This window comes from Macaca mulatta, chromosome 11, assembly GCF_049350105.2.
Source record: "Macaca mulatta isolate MMU2019108-1 chromosome 11, T2T-MMU8v2.0, whole genome shotgun sequence".
Classification (NCBI taxonomy): Eukaryota; Metazoa; Chordata; class Mammalia; order Primates; family Cercopithecidae; genus Macaca; species Macaca mulatta.
Window position 1 is genome coordinate 77,302,563 of NC_133416.1, and position 16,968 is coordinate 77,319,530.

The 16,968-nt window shown below is 36.8% G+C and overlaps 1 protein-coding gene across 6 annotated transcripts in view; it reads right to left on the reverse strand.

Moving 5' to 3' along the window:
* Positions 1-16,968, reverse strand: part of LOC144332960 (uncharacterized) — a 130,428-nt gene that overhangs the window by 107,942 nt on the left and 5,518 nt on the right. The window contains exons 3-4 of one of the 6 annotated variants that reach the window (XR_013401234.1): positions 5,738-5,805; positions 2,898-3,031 (exon numbers count right to left, since the gene is read on the reverse strand). The exons of 4 other annotated variants lie outside the window; for them this stretch is intronic. The gene's annotated coding sequence lies outside the window, so the exon portion shown is untranslated. Of the gene's footprint in view, positions 1-2,897; positions 3,032-5,737; positions 5,806-16,968 lie in introns of those variants that run through there. One more of the 6 variants, XR_013401235.1, reaches the window with a different exon arrangement.

Genomic DNA, 16,968 nt, shown 5'->3' on the forward strand with positions numbered 1-16,968 from the left:
GACGGAGTCTCGCTTTGTCGCCCAGGCTGGAGTGCAGTGGCCGGATCTCAGCTCACTGCAAGCTCCGCCTCCCGGGTTTACGCCATTCTCCTGCCTCAGCCTCCCGAGTAGCTGGGACTACAGGCGCCCACCACCTCGCCCGGCTAGTTTTTTGTATTTTTAGTAGAGACGGGGTTTCACCATATTAGCCAGGATGGTCTGGATCTCCTGACCTCGTGATCCGCCCGTCTCGGCCTCCCAAAGTGCTGGGATTACAGGCTTGAGCCACCGCGCCCGGCCTGACCTCCTCTTAACTAATTATATTGGCAAAGACCCCACTTCCAATAAAGCCACATTCTGAGGTTCTGGGTGAACAAGAATTTTGAGGAACAATATTCAATCCAAAACAAGTAACTTTTGCCAAAAAGACCAAAATAAAGTAGTTCCCTAACATACTAAAAGTATTGTTTATCAAAAACACAGATTTTCGGCCGGATGTGGTGGCTCACACCTATAATCCCAGCACTTTGGGAGGCCGAGGCGGGTGGATCACCTGAGGTCAGGAGTTCGAGACCAGCCTGACTAACATGGTGAAATCCCGTCTCTAATAAAAGTACCAAAATTAGCTGCGCATAGTGGTGGGCACCTGTAATCCCAGCTACTAGGGAGGCTGAGGCAGGAGAATCGCTCGAACCTGGGAGGCAGAGGTTGCAGTGAGCCGAGATTGTGCCATTATACTCCGGCCTAGGGGACAGAGCGAGGCTCCGTCTCAAAAACAAAACAAAACAAACAAACAAACAAACCGAACCAAACAAAAAACAGATTTTCTTTATAGCACAAATTGTTTTTTTTTTTTTCACTTCTTTATTATCTGTCTCTTCCAGACAGATTCTAGACTTCTTGAAGGTAGGAATCAGCATAGTGCCTGGCATTTAGTTGAAGTTCAAAAATCATTTGATAGAATAAATTTATTGATTCTGGTTGGGAGAAATAAGGAAAGATAATTCAGTATAACATAAAAAGTGAACCATTGCCCCAGGAACTGTTCCCCCCTTTCAAATCACATTTTATTTATTTATTTATTTTTGAGACGGAGTCTCGCACTGTCACCCGGGCTGGTGTGCAGTGGTGCGATCTCAGCTCGCTGCAGCCTCTGCCTCCTGGGTTCAAGTGATTCTCCTGCCTCAGCCTCCTGAATAGCTGGGACTACAGGTGCCCACCACCATGCCCAGCTAATTTTTGTATTTTTAGTAGAGATGGGGTTTCACTATGTTGGCCAGGCTGGTCTGAAACTCCTGACCTCGTGATCCACCCGCCTTGGCCTCCCAAAGTGCTGGGATTACAGGCGTGTGCCACCACGCCCAACCCAAATCACATTTTTTAGATAACCAAAATAAATCAGCTGAATATTTAAAAAGCAGGCCAATCAACCAAGTGTTTCAGGCACAACATGGGCTTTTAAACAACATTCTGAGTTCTGGAATTTGTAAATTTTTCTTCAGAGTTTACATGAAGAATTAGAGGAGAGAACTAGGTAGGGAGCAAATAGAGCTACATCCCCCCCATCTTTTACTTGTACCCCCACTTCAACCATTTTCACTTGTTTTATGTAGCTTTCTGTAGGGGAAAAATAACTTTTTTTTTTTTTCAACTTTGAAAATCGCTAATGTAAAGACAACAAGCAAACATCTCACCAGATTTTCTTCTCTTAAATATTTTGTCTAAGTAGATATTCTCTTACAGTTAAAACAATTACTGTATGGCACTGTCCTCCTGATAATGAGAGCTAATTTATATCCTTATATTTATCTTGGACTATGTAGTGTTTTAAAAGTAAAGCAATCATTTGGTTGGTGGTTGGTTGGTTGTTTTGTTGTTGTTGTGTACATTTTAACTACTATAACTGCTTACAATCAACATTACAGATGTGTCAATCTGCTCTAATGCTTGGATCCCAATCTCTTAAGCAGCACAGTATGGTTAAAAGAGCATGGGCTTTGAAGTCAGAAAGAACTGGGCTTGAAATTATTTTCGTCACTTCCTACTTGTGACACTAAGTAAATCACTTCTCTTAGTTTCTTTGCTTGCAAAGTAAGGATAATATCTATTTCACAGGATTATTATGACAATTATATGCACAAATTATATAAAAGCACCTCACACACAGCAGGTATCAAATAAATGTTGGTTTCAAAATGTTTTTCAAGGATATGTTATAGCATTTTCCTAATTTCAACTTTCTCATGTTGAAGAAGTCTATTATTCTATTTATTACTTAGTAAAGTTAAAAATTTGCTGATAACGTTGCTTTCCATATATGCCTAATTGAAAGTTATCTCAAATTGGTAAGTGGCCAAAATTCTTTCTAAAAACATAATTCAAAAAGTTCAAATAATAGATTATACCTCAAGGAATATATATTTCCAATTTTGGTTTACACATAGCTTTTTGAAACTGGCATAAACCTCATGAGTGGGCATAATGCCCTATAAACAGATGGATATGAATGCTCAGGTGCCAGAAATTCAACATGGCCACAGCTGATAGAGAATGTTAAAATAGTGACAGTTCTTGCAACTGGTCATCTGTTCCTAGTATTAACTAAGTCTATCAGAAATAGAAAACAAATTCCAAAATACATGAATGTTTATTTAGTCTTCAGTAGAATTTATATATAGCTCATATTCAAATATTTTGGCACCCTTTAAAATCTATCAATACGCATCTGATATAATCTTTTCTTTCTATGGTTATAGCTGGAAAAAAAACCCAATGTACACTGTACCCAATGTGTAGACTTTTATCCTTCATCCAGCCCCCACCCTTCCCCACTAGTCCCCAAAGTCCATTGTATCATTCTTATTCCTTTGTGTCCTCATAGCTTAGCTCCCACTTATAAGTGAGAACATACGATGTTTGTGCTCACTGAGTTACTTCACTTAGAATAATGGTCTCTGACTCCATCCAGGTTGCTGGAAATTCCATTATTTTGTTCCTTTTTGTGGCTGAGTAGTATTCCAAAAACCAAACACCACCTGTTCCACAAAAACTACTGAAATAATAAAAAAAAGGTAATTATTTGATTAAAAATAAACACAATGAAAAAATAAATATGATGAAAAAAATTTTTTTTAATAGGCAGAGATTCCTAAGTAATACAGTGACTATATTTTCAAAGATATAGCAATGCAGATGTTCATTTTAGTGGTATTTATAATAGAGAAAAACTGGAAAATATATAAATGGCCAACAATAGAATACTGGATAAACTGTTCTATCTATAAAATGGCTAAATTATGCTATATCCAAACGATATTATTCAGCCACTAATATTATGGTGTGAGAAAATATTTACAAAGAAATAGGAAATTATCACAATATATAAAAATACATATAATGTGTAACAAATGATTTTTGTATGATCACATTTGAATAAATATAGGATACATACACACATACATTCAGAAAAAGTGAAAGACTATCCATCAAACGTTTAGAGTGAGGTTCTGAGTGATTTTTACTGTGATTTTTCACCTACCTATATTTTTCAAACATTTTACTATGAAAGTATGTATCACAAATAATTATAAAAACAGTACTTCAGTCAATAAGCTAAATGGATTTAATGACTCTTTATTCTACATTCAGAAGCTGACTGCTTCTCACCACCACCTTTGTAACTGCTCTGTTCCAAGTCATTATCTCCTTTTACTTGGAATATTGCTATAGCATCCTACCTGGGCTTCCTGCTGCTTCTGTTTTTTCCCCAATTCAGTTAGCTCTTCTTAATAAAACAGATCATGTCACCTCTCTACTTCAAGTCCTCCAAAGGCTTATTTCACTTACAGTAAAAATCAAAGTTACTAAAATAGCTTACAGTGACCTATGATTGGGACTCTGTACTCTTCTTCATTGGACTCCTACTCTCACCTCATTACATCTTTTACTTCGTATCCTAGTGAGCTTCCACTTTGCACACTGCTTTCCAGGCTCATTGGTCTTCATGCTGGACCTTGAACACACCAGGACTTTGCATGTGCAGCTCCCTTTGCCTGAAATCCTCCTCCTTGGATATTCAATGGTTTGTACTTTTCTTTCTCCAGGTTTCTATGTAGTCGTCTTTTCAGACTTTCCTTTCATCGGAATTGGTATTATAATCCTCCATGCTCCTACCCCTACCCAACTCCTTACATTCCTTCTTTGCTTTATCTTTCTCCTGTAGTACCTAACCACATTTAACATACCAAAATTTTACTCATGACTTTTCTATTGCCTGCCTCACTCTCTCTAGGGTTTAAGCCCTCTGAGTCAAGGGTTAGGGTATCTCCATCTGTTAGACAGTAGATTGCTAGAGAGAAGGTAGTGTGAAAAGAGATTTCATTCAGTGATCCAGTTTCTCAAGGGCAACAGTAAGTTGTAAAGTCCAAGGGAGCAATTTAGGAAGGCTGAAACTTAAGTTCTGTATTTTTAATTTATTTTACAACAAACTGTCACAGTGAAAATCATAATGGCTATTTATCAATTTCATCCACTAATTAAGTAGCTAATCTAAAAGTCAAAATCAGAAATTTAAAAAAACTTTTGCTTAGCTTTCTTAACTGTCATAAACTTTTTAAGAAGAGCAATTAAATCTGTTATAATAGATTGGGCTGAAAGTTTCTTGGTCAAATTCTACATTATAAAAATATGTAAACTGAATAAGCTCAATTAACCACACTGCAATTTATTTGCTATACTTTTTAGGTTTTAAGGTCATAAGCTTGTCTGACAAATGTGAAATGTGGTGTTTTTTCCCTAGTTCTTTGTCTAATGATTATTAATGATCAGGCCAATGAAGCAATTCCTTGGCATAACTAGGGTTCCCTCAGTAAAGCATATTTTTTTTTATTAGTGAGGCCAAAATAATGTTTTACTAAAACTATGATAACTTCAACTTGATGCCATTCACATAGAAAATAAGACCTAAGACTGATAAATAATTTTTTCTCCTTAGTCTGAATTTTTGTTATTTAAAAAAATATTAAAAATATGGTTTAACTAGGACTACTGTATGAATTTTTAACATAGCTATACATTTTAATTTGCATTATGATAAAACAGCTAATAATAACTCTTTATAATTACAGTATCAAATAATTTTCCAACTAAAACCTTAATAAGCATATATACTCTTAAGAGTTCTTATAGGAGACAAAACTAGAAGTCCTGTTAGTTCAAGTAATAGACTTCTAAGATTTTCATTATTTGCTTGCACTTCTTATTTAGAGGGTCTGCTTCATAGGCATGCAACCTGTGCAGTAAGTAGCACAAGGCACCATGCTTGATTGTATTATTAGATTAAATGCTTGGTATCCTTTTTAAAGTAGGGATCACCGGACTTTGAGAAGATCATGTATCAAACAAGTAAATTCCATGGAAAACGTGTGTATGAGAGAGACAGTAGAGTGAAGAGCAATATGGCAGCAAAATATTCAGAGAAGCTGGAAATCAGTATGGATGCCCAATCTCTCCACTACTTACAGTTGTGAACTTAAAGTTCACATGAAGCTTCAGCTCTGCCCAAAGGTGACACTTCAATCTTGGTTAGTTTTTCCTAACAAGTAACAACACTGACCTGTTCAAACTTGTTAGGAAAAACTGAAGAAGCACAATGTCCATAGCTCTGATTACTCTGCATCAAGTTAATCTTTTTCCAACTTTCTGTAATAATTCTGGCCAAAGTAGTTGGATTGCTAGGCCTTGATAACTTGTACAGTACCTTATTTCTCTAAGATTAGAGTCTATCCTCTCATCCAACTCCTAATCTCCTCTGGAATTGGATTATTCCTGCAAGAAATAAAGTAGTCATCAGGGATGAGGACCTAAAGTGAGTAGAGGGTGGGTGTTAAAGATTAACCTGTGAGTTTTTCCAAAGGACATCTTAAACATAACTGAATCTTACACATGGTCTAAGATGAGTAGGATGAAGATATGTATTTTTGGGTAGAACCAGATAATATGTTACCTTAGTTGTTGCAAGTTGAAGTCTATCAAAGCGCAGAGTTCTCATGGCTGCTTTTAAAGTACAATAATCATATTTTGATGGTCAGAACTATTACACTGCTACATTTAACATTTTGTGCAGATTAGAGGGGAAAGAAGTAAATGAAAGTCCTTTCATTTGCTTCTCTTTTGAATTTTCAGACTGTATAGATACAAAAGCAAAATATTTTGGTGTCAATATAAAACAAAAACATTTTAGGTTTAAATTTATTTCTATATAGTAGTCCTTATGATCAACTTTTTATATATACAAGCTGGTGATTGCTGCTTTGGCTACACAACTTTTCAGGTAATAGAACCTTAACCACTACAGACAGAGGAGGGGTGATGGAAAGCCTTTTTTTTCTCTAACTCAGGGAGGTAGACTAAATAAACCCTTTCAATTTTAAGAAGATTTCAATTTTAGTATAGCATAATTTTGTATACTATACTATAAATATCTATATATTTAGATATAGATAAGTAGATATCTGGATAAAACATAACTTTGAGTTTTACAAGTGTAGTGGAACAATTACTTTGGGAAACAATCATTACGCTAACTGATAAGAATTGGATCTTTGTCCTTGGAAAATGTATAGTCTATTTTTGGAAGCTAAAACAGACACAAGACAACACATACTACTAGATTGGTTTTTGCCATTAAAAAAGTAATTGCAAGAACCACAATTCCTTTTGCACCAAACTAGTAAGTGTTACATAGGAAGTATACAAAGTAAATTCAGAAGATGAAAGGAGACACTGTAGACAGGATTTGAAAGAAAGGGTTTTATGAAGAAAAAAAGTTATTTTTTGTTTTAAAGCAAATCAAACCTATTACTTCCTGGTTAGTAAAGGAAGTATTAAAAGTATATATGTTTATGGAACATTTATGATCTTTTTAGTAAAATATATTGTATCTAAAGTTACAAAAAGTTACCTGTTATTTAACATTGATTCAAAAAACAGAACACAATTTGAAAATGGAAAGGAAATACGGTTACAATACCTAGATGCCTGGTTGTAATTGTGTGGTTACTTTTTTTAAAAGTCATGCTTTTAGAAACATAAAGATTAGAAGATTTTACTTAACTCTGCAGAATAACAAATATATGTAGATTAATAATGTTAACTTTAAACACCTTTATAATAAAGTCAATGATATCTGGAAGGCAGATGGAATGATGCAAAAATAAAAGAATTGAAATTATTCTAATTTTATTGAATAAACTCATAAAAGTCAATTTTTCTAACTACTCATACCAACATACCACACTTGTTAGCTAGCTCTGTACTCAATTTATAGCATGCAGTGAGTAATCTACCATGTCTTCCAACTTATCTTAAATTATTATTTTGGATTTCTAACATGTCTTCAAGAACACCATTACCTTTTAACTGGAAAGCATAAAATATATTTGTTGTGTAACCTACACATGCCAGTATATAAAAATATATGTTTTCTAATCATAAGTTATTTTTCAGTACCTTTAAAAATAGTTCTTGGCTGGGTATGGTGGCTCACGCATGTAATCCCAGCACTTTGGGAGGCTGAGGTGGGTGGATCATTTGAGGTCAAGAGTTTGAGACCAGCCTGGTTAACAAGGTGAAACCCCCGTCTCTACTAAAAATACAAAAAAATTAGCTGAGCGTGGTGGCGCACACCTATAATTCCAGCTACTGGGGGAGGTTGAGGCAAGAGAATCACTTGAACCCAGGAGATGGAGGCTGCAGTGAGCTGAGATCGCACCACTGCACTCCAGCTTGGGTGACAAAGCAAGACTCCATCTCAAAAAAAAGAAAGGTAGTGCTTCACACTTGGAGATGATAAACATTTTAAATCATATTATGTCATATATATATAAATCATATACGTGTATGTGTGTATAGTAGTAGCTACCTATGCAAATAAAAGATAACCAAGTCATGTATTCAAGTAAATTATATACAGTGATGGTATATCACCGCTACTCTATTTTTTATAAGCTAAAAAAATAATAAGAGTTGGAAAAGATAGTAATTTTCTTGGAGGCAAAAGGGTACGTATATACGTATGAGTCAAGGAAAGCTGTTCTCTCAGACAGGCACTTGGCTAACTCCCTCAGGTCCCTGTTGTTTGCTCAGGTCTAACCTAATTGAGGGCCAGCCTGCTAGCGTACCTACTAATGGAACCTGTTCTTGTCCAAGTAATTAGTATCTCCCTTTCTTTGGTCTACCTACCCCACTACAGCACAAATCACCTTCTAACACAGTATATAATTTGTTTATTGTGTTTATTGCTTATTGTCTGTATTTTCCTATTAGAATGCAATCTCCAGGTAGCCAGTGTTCATTATTTTATTCAATGGTATACAGCAAAAACCTAGAATAAAGCCTTGAAGTACAGCAATTACTCAAGAAAGATCTGTTGACTTAAAATGAAATGAGTAAGACCAGAAGCAACGATCAGATTTTATGAAGATATAACTGTACGTAACAATATGCTATTTTTTGTAAAGGCAAGTTTAATTGTATTTCTTTGATACGGTTGTTCAGAGTATACAAAAAATATTGTCCTTAAGGAATATTAAATTCATAGCCTGACACCTAAATCATATATATATCAACATGCACTTGGTGTAACCTCATTTCCTGCAGATCTTTTGCTTGTGTTACCTGCTCAGAGATGTCTTCACTGACCACTTTATCTAAAAGAGCATGCTATCCCCTTATCATTCTCTAGCTCTTATCTTGCTTATTTTCCTTGATAGTTCTAATCACTGCATATTATGCTGAATATTTATTGTTTATCTCCTCCATAAAAACAGGAACCTTATCTGCCTTCCTTACTGCTCTACTTTCCCTGTATTTGGATGAGTGCCTGGTACACAGTAAATACTTATCAGCATGAATGCACTGGGAATTTGCATGGACTCATGTTGTCCTTCATATAAAAGAATGATGTAATTGTTTCTATCCAGATCTGAAGTTGGAAAGCAATCACTTGTATTATTCCCTCACCAATACAACAAACAAACGAAGAACAGTTTTTCACGCTTCCCACCATATAGACTGAGATGGTTAAAAGGCTAGACTAGATATATGCTAGATCTTACAGCACCAAGTATCAACGAGATTCAATATTCACCTGGAAGATTAAATCTTAAGTCATATTAAATATAAGTTTTAGATTTACTCTGTGCTTTTTTCTGGGTGAAATTATATTAATTTAATTGATTAGAAGATACTGATCTAAAATTCTGTGAAATTCCGTTTGATTTTAAAACTTCAGCAAGGTGAATGCCAGAAGTAAAGCAGTTCAGATGCAGTTGCTCTTTAACCCCACTTTTCTGTTTAAAATCTAAGACTGTGTGACAATATCTGGATTGAATGACATAGCTGTCTGTCTTTGTAATGGGTGGCAAATGAAAAAAGGAGAAAGATTTTTAAGAATGGCATTCTGCAAAGGATGTTGCTTTCCTAGTCTGTTCTGTCTGAACACCAGAATCTTCACTCAAACTGTTAATTTTAGATATACCTTTAAAATTCTTCCCAGGATGTTTTCAATTGCAGAACTTTATAAAGTTCACCAAAGAAGTTGATAAAGAAAGACTGAAAGCACATTTTGAAATGAACTATATAATGTAAGCATACATGTTATTAAGTATTTGTCTGGTTTACTAAAAAATCCTGCTCCTTTTTGTATTTGCTATCCATTACAAAGACAGGTAGCTATGTCATTCAATCCTGATATTGTTACCCATAGGCAGCAAAATCATTCAATCTGTATATCGTCAGTCAGTCCAGATTTTAAACAGAAAAGTAGGATTAGAGAGCAACTGAGTCTGAACTACCACTTTTAGCATTGGCTTTACCTAAGTTTGGTTTTTTTTTTCTTTCTTTCTTTTTTAAATGGAGTCTTGCTCTTGTCGCCCAGGCTGGAGTGCAGTGGCGCGATCTTGGCTCACTGCAACCTCCGACTCCTGGGTTCAAGTGATTCTTCTGCCTCAGACTTCTGAGCATCTGGGATTACAGGCACCCACCACCACGCCCGGCTAATTTTTGTACTTTTTTAGTAGAGACGGGGTTTCACCATGTTGGCCAGGCTGGTCTCGAACTCCTGATCTCAGGTGATCTGTCCGCCTCGGTCTTCCAAAGTGCTGGGATTACAGGCGTGAGCCACCACGCCTGGCCCTGGCTTTACTTAAGTTTTAAAGTCAAATAGAAAAAAAGGATAGCTCCTTTAATGATATCCTAGATATTCTACATAGATTCTCTGATTTTTCAGTTATTTAAAGTTATTAGAACAATCACAATATGATATTAAAGAATCATGTTGTTAACTTTAAAGCTTCAATCTCCAGCTCAATTCAAAGCTCTTTTCACTATTCCCCGCTACTCTCCCCTGACCCCAAGTACAGAGAAAGGGGTGATTATTTTCTTATTTAACTGGGTAAGGATGCAGTCCTCATTAACTGGATTTTGATAACCTCTGTGTGACAGTATCCAAAAGCTAGATCTATAATGAGGCTTCTTTGAGGGAGCCTGCAGGGGCTTCCCATTATGTAGTTTCCCATTATGTAACATATGTAGATCCAGATGTTGGTCATCTGGATACAGTTTACTGAGCCACTTTAATTTCTCTTGCTGCAGAGATTCCCTCTTGCTGAGGTCAGCCTGCATACTGACAAAATGGCTGAAGCTCACCTACTTTCCCTGGTGTTCATACCACCCATGGGAATCTCCATTATTCTTGACACACTAAATGATGGGCATGAAGGTCACTTTCTTGCTGTCCTGGCCTCTCTTAGTCTATCATCTCTTGCAAATTCTCTTTCCTCTACTTATACAGCTCCAGGAGCTCAGCAAGTCCTCCCAACAGAGAAAAGAAATATGCCTCTTATTTTGGTAATCCCAATCTTTAGATATGATTCTCTTCATGCAACCCCCACTCCAATTATATATTGGGAACAGTCCCATCCACAAACAGATTCTCCAAAAGGCCTCCTTATTTTATCTCAGGCCTACCATTTTTTTAATGAAGGGTGAGTAGGAGTGGTGGTGGTGAGGTAGTGGTGGTGGTGATAGGTATGGTTGTGACACTACTTGGCTAATACTATGGGATTATTCAAAGTTATTTTAACTTAGAATGTGAAGTATTCAATGCATTTTATTCTCAGTTTTGGGACATAATCATAATTATGGGGCAATGGGAAAACTCCCACTCAATATTATATTATAAATGCATCAACAAAAAAAAGATTCTGTTGTACCTATAGTATTATGATATCAAGTGTTAGCCAGTCCTTGCCTAATGTATTGGCAAAATCACAGTCCTAAAAGGATAAGAGAAATATCTTATTTGGTCCTGTTAAAAACATCTCCTGTGATATCCAATTCACATCACGTGTCAACTTTTTTAGAGAAGTGGTCTCACTAGATTGCCCAGGCTGGTCTCAAACTCCCGCACTCAAGTGATCCTCATGCCTAGGCCTCCCAACATGCTGGGATTAGGGGCGTGAGCAGCCATGTCTGGCTTTGTGTCAATTTCTTATAACAAAGCTGTGGTAGGGAATTGACAATCCCTATGTACAGGAACCCAAAATTCACCCTTTCAAGTACAGTATCTCCATCAAATGTAGTTAGATAGCTTGTGGTTTTGTGAGATATTAATTAAAATCTTCAATAAAAAAGAACTAAGGTACTTAGGTACACATATATTAACACATTAACATACCAACAGGCTTGGCACAGTGGCTCACACCTATAATCTCAGTCAGTACTTTGGGAGGCCAAGGTGGGAGAAGTCTCAAACCCAGGAGTTTGAGAACAGCCTGGGCAATATAGGGATACCCTGTCTCTACAAAAAAAATTATTAAAAGTTAGCTGGATGTGGTGGTGCATGCCTCTAGTCCCATTTACTCTGAAGGCTGAGGTGAGAGGATCACTTGAGCCCAGGAGTTGGAGGCTGCAGTGAGCTCTGATTGCACCACACTGTACTCTAGCCTGGGTGACAGAGTGAGATCCTGTCTCAGAAAAAAAAAAAAAGAAAAGAAAAAAGAAAAAAAAAGAAGAAAAACAAGAAACAAACAACTTTGGCAATAATGAAACCTCTTAATTCAGAGCATTACAATGAAATCCTTTTCTTTTTAACAGAATACTTACCAGTATCTTATGGAATTAGTATACTGAGGAATCTAGTTTAGAATCTTTCTTTCCTTTTTCTTTTTCCTTTCCTTGTTCCTTTTTCCTTTCCCTTTTCCTTTTTTTCCTTCCTTTTTCCTTCCTCTCTCCCTCCTTCATTCCCTTTTTGTAATTTCTGTTTCTATAAGGAACTAGGCAAAGCCACGTAGATTCTTTAACTTAATTAAAGAAGTGTAATAGCTCTCTCTTGCTCCCACTCCACCATGTTGAGATGCCTGCTCACCCTTCACCTTCCACCATGATTGTAAGCTTCCTGAAGCCCTCATCAGAAGTCAGGCAGATTCTGGTACCATGCTTCCTGTACAGCCTGCAGAACTGTGATCCAATTAAATCTTTTTTTCTTATAAATTAAAAAAAGTATAATAAAAATGTCTGCTGTTGTTGGTTCATTCAAAACAAATTTTCTCTTCCCTCTGCTCTATTGTAAGTGGTGTTGTTTTTGCTAAGATTCTAAGATTCCCTGGCTTTCAGCAAGAAGAGATTAGTTTTCAGGATAAAGCTTTCAAAAAGGTCTTCTTTACTAAGTATCTAGAAGCCCTGTGTTTTCTGGTATCTTGTTGTGCTACATTATCATCTGTTTCCTCAGTGGCAGCTGCTGAGTTCATAAAAGATCAACTGGCTGTTTCTCTGGATTTTGCCATTTAACTCTTACATGATCACTTATATGGGTTATGCTTATGAAGAGTTGTTTCCTAATTGCAGGCTGCTTCATTAGAAGGAAAAGAAGAGGTTTGGGGATAATATTCCTCCAGAATCATGTTCACCAAAGTTATGGCAGCAGTAGCAACTTTTATAATCCACAAGCTAATGGAAATAAATCTTACTCTTACTGACGAAGTACAATAAGTGTTTTATAAAATATGGTGTTTACCTCTATATTAGGCAGTGTTTTTAAAAATCTTAATTGATTATGACAATCCATTCTAACTACTTCAGAGTTGGACATCATATTAAAAATGTAAGATTGTTTAAAAACTGTTGTAAATATCTGGTAACTATCTTCTTCTAAACAATGTCTTTAAAAAGTGACGGGTCTTTTAAAATCCTCTTAATAACTGTGAAAGGGATGCCATTACATAAACTCAAGATTAGTTAACATGTTTATTTTTAAAAGTGATTTAAAAATACTATTTTTATGGCAGCAAAATAAAACATGATCACGGCCGGGCGCGGTGGCTCACGCCTGAAATCCCAGCACTTTGGGACGCCAAGGCAGGCGGATCACGAGGTTAGGAGATCAAGACCATCCTGGCTAACACGGTGAAACCCTGTCTCTACTAAAAATACAAAAAATTAGCCGGGTGTGGTGGTGGGAGCCTGTAGTCCCAGCTACTGAGGAGGCTGAGGCAAGAGAATCGCTTGAACCTTGCAGTGAGCTGAGATTGCGCCACTGCACTCCAGCCTGGGTGACAGAGCCAGACTCCGTCTCAAAAAAAAAAAAAAAAAAAAACCATGATCACTAGTCGACGCTATAAAATGTAATCATTTAGGGATACGTTTTACTTCCCTACCTTACTTGATTTATTTTTTAGTTCTCAACAGAAAATATTTAACACTCAACTAGCTAGCACATTTATATTTCTGTTGTTTTTTTTAAATGACTCTGTAGTCTATTATTTTCTTCCATTATCCTTTTCAGGTGCCTCATTAGTAATTTTCTGTATTAAAAATTCTTAGATTACATGCGGTTTTCCACATAAAACTATTATCATCACCATTATCGCAACTATTTGAGTGGTTGGTTCATTCCATACACTGCTCTAAGCATTTGCATATGTCGTCTGATAACATTTTTCTTTTTTTTTTTGAGACGGAGTCTTGCTCTGTCATCCAGTTGGGAGTGCAGTGGTGTGATCTCAGCTCACTGCAAGCTCCACCTTCCGGGTTCACGCCATTCGCCTGCCTCAGCCTCCTGAGTAGTTGAAACTACAGGCGCCCGCCACCACGCCCGGCTAATTTTTTTTTGTATTTTTAGTAGAGACGGGGTTTCGCTATGTTAGCCAGGCTGGTCTGGATCTCCGGACCTCATGATCTGCCCGCCTAGGCCTCCCAAAGTGGTGAGATTACAGGCGTGAGCCACAGCGTCCGGCCCATCTGATAACATTTTTGTGACAGTCCTGAAAAGCATAGTCATATTTTTATGCACAAATTTTAGGCAGCAAAACTGAGGTTTACAGAAGTAATTTTTACAATATTGCATTTTTATCGAAGGGTACTGAAGCTTGCATGTGTTTCAGTTAGATAAAATTCCAGATCTCAGCTATCCAAAATCCTTATGCTCATAACCTTGCTTCTTAAATCCCTAGTGGCCCAACACTTTGACTTGAGTGCCCATGTTTTTGTTTGCTTATAATGGAGTTGGAGCCAGACTATTTAACTTAAAATTGCCCTGGGCTACAGTAAAGAATAAGTAAATTAATGATCCATTTATGCCAGGTAAACGTCAAATATTGTAATTGCTTGCTTCTGGAACAAAGGTTTCAAAAAAATCATAACAGAGAAAACTTAGGAAAACTGAGTTATCACACGGCAACATAGGTATCTCAAATTCAAATAAATCTGTGCTCTATTTCCAATGATGATTTAGGCTTAACAAAAAACTTTTACATTAATGTTGTTAACTTAAAATATTTTAGTTTTATTTCATTCCTAATTTTTTCTAGTTTAACAGTTAAAATAGAGCTAAAAACATAAGTTTACTCCTAGTTTTCTATTTGTACATATTAGGGTAACTTTATAAGAAAATAGTTTATCACACTGGGTATCCACAAAAATTCATAAAAGGTGCTCCTATAATACTCAAAATTGAGAAACAGTAGTGTATAATCTGTGAGGCCAGTGTATAACAGCAACTCAAGTTAGTTGAATCAGAATTTTAAGCATCTACCTAGTTTCTCCATATTTATTCATTTGATTGATTAGTAACATTTCAAAAATATATTCTGTGGCCAAACTATGTCGGAGTTACTTTCTTCCCCATTATTAAGTGCACTAAATTCATAGCACGGAGTTTTAGTGGTTCTCGGACATTTGTTTTTCAGTAAAGACCCCTTCGAGAATCTTGTGACATCTATGGATCCTCTCCCAAGAAAATGAATATACAAAAAGATTACACATATTTTAAAAATTACATTTAAAAAAGAAAGGAGAATAGGTTCTGTAGTTACAAAACCTGAATTCCAATCCTCTTTATAATCTGTGTTAAAGCCTCCATTTCCTCATCTGTAAAATGCAAATACCACCTATCGCCTAGAAATGTTACACAGATTGAGTGAAATCATGTAATTATGGTGCTTGCCATTTAGCATATGCTAAACTAAGTGGTAACTATATTTTCTATTGTTAGAGGTTTTATTATGCTGATTGGTTACAGCCACTTTTTAGATTCTAAGGATCTTATATTCTTTCCACTGGTTACCTCATTTATTTGGCTTCTCCTTTTAGGATATTTTTATAGATGATAGTGACCCACAAAAGCACTGGAGGGATAATAGCATCTTTAATGTTCAGTTCAGAAGAGAAGTGGCTTTAATACTGCCATGATCAATTCCAAAGGTGATGAGTATTAGAGAGATTCAGTATACTACGGACAAGGATACTTAAAGGGGGGGGGGGTTGTGGTTCACAAGTTTAAATGATCTATGCTACATACATGTAGCATACAAGAAAATGGAAAATATTACACTATTATTCTGACATCACATAGTTTTCTTGAGAACTAAATGACATGATGTGATTTAAAATATTATATATACAGATCTATCTTGTATGGATTTTTTAGTTTTCATTCCTGTTTCCTAGCCCAGAAGTCCTAAAACTTCTAGATAGGGGCACTGGGAGAACCTTGTTCTATTCAGTCTTTGACCCTTGGTTCCTGACACAGAGCTCCTAAGCCCCTTGGAATTTCCTGGATGATAGGAGAATCTTTTGTTTTAATGAGGTAACTCTTCATGGGCTCCTGGATAGCCTCAGGATGGGAGCTGGTTGCCAGGGAAGCCAACCATGTGATTAGGGAGTTGGAACTTTAAGCTGGCTCCTCACCTCCAGGGAGGGGAGAGGGGGCTAAAGGTTATTTGCTCACCATGACCAATAATGTAATCAATCATGCCTACATAATGAAGTATCCATAAAAACCCAAAAGGACAAGCAGGGTTCAGAGAGCTTCCTGATTGCTGAACACTATGAGGTTCTTGGAAGCTGGCCTGCCTGGAGAGGGCATGGAATTGCCACACCTCTTCTCCCTACCTATACATAGGGCAAGGTATGGGAGAAAAGGTGTGCAGACTCCTCTTCCATCCAGCTGTTCACTTGTATGCTTTGTAATATCCTTTATAATAAATGGGTAAATGCAAGTAGCTTCTCTGACTTCTGTGAGCCACACTAGTGAACTAATTGAACCTGAGGAAGGGATCATGGGAATCCTGATCTATAGCTTGGTCAGGAGTATTAGGTGACAACCTACTACTTGTGGCTGGCCCTGGAAGTGGTGGGGGCAGTCTTGCAGTACCAAGCCCTCAATCTGTTCGATCTGATGTTGCCTCCAGGTAGACAGTGTCAGAACTGAATAGAATTGAGACACCCAGCTGATGTCTGCGAGAGAACTGATGGTTTGATGTGGGCAGGGGTGAGAGGGACCGCTACCCTACCCCATCTTGTTGCAGAAGTATTGTATTGAGTAGTATTTGAGAACAGGAAAAAAGTTTGGTTTTTCCTATCTCTCAGAGACAAAACACAGTGCCTGGCACATGAATGAGATTCAGCTACATTTGAAAAACAAATGCCAAA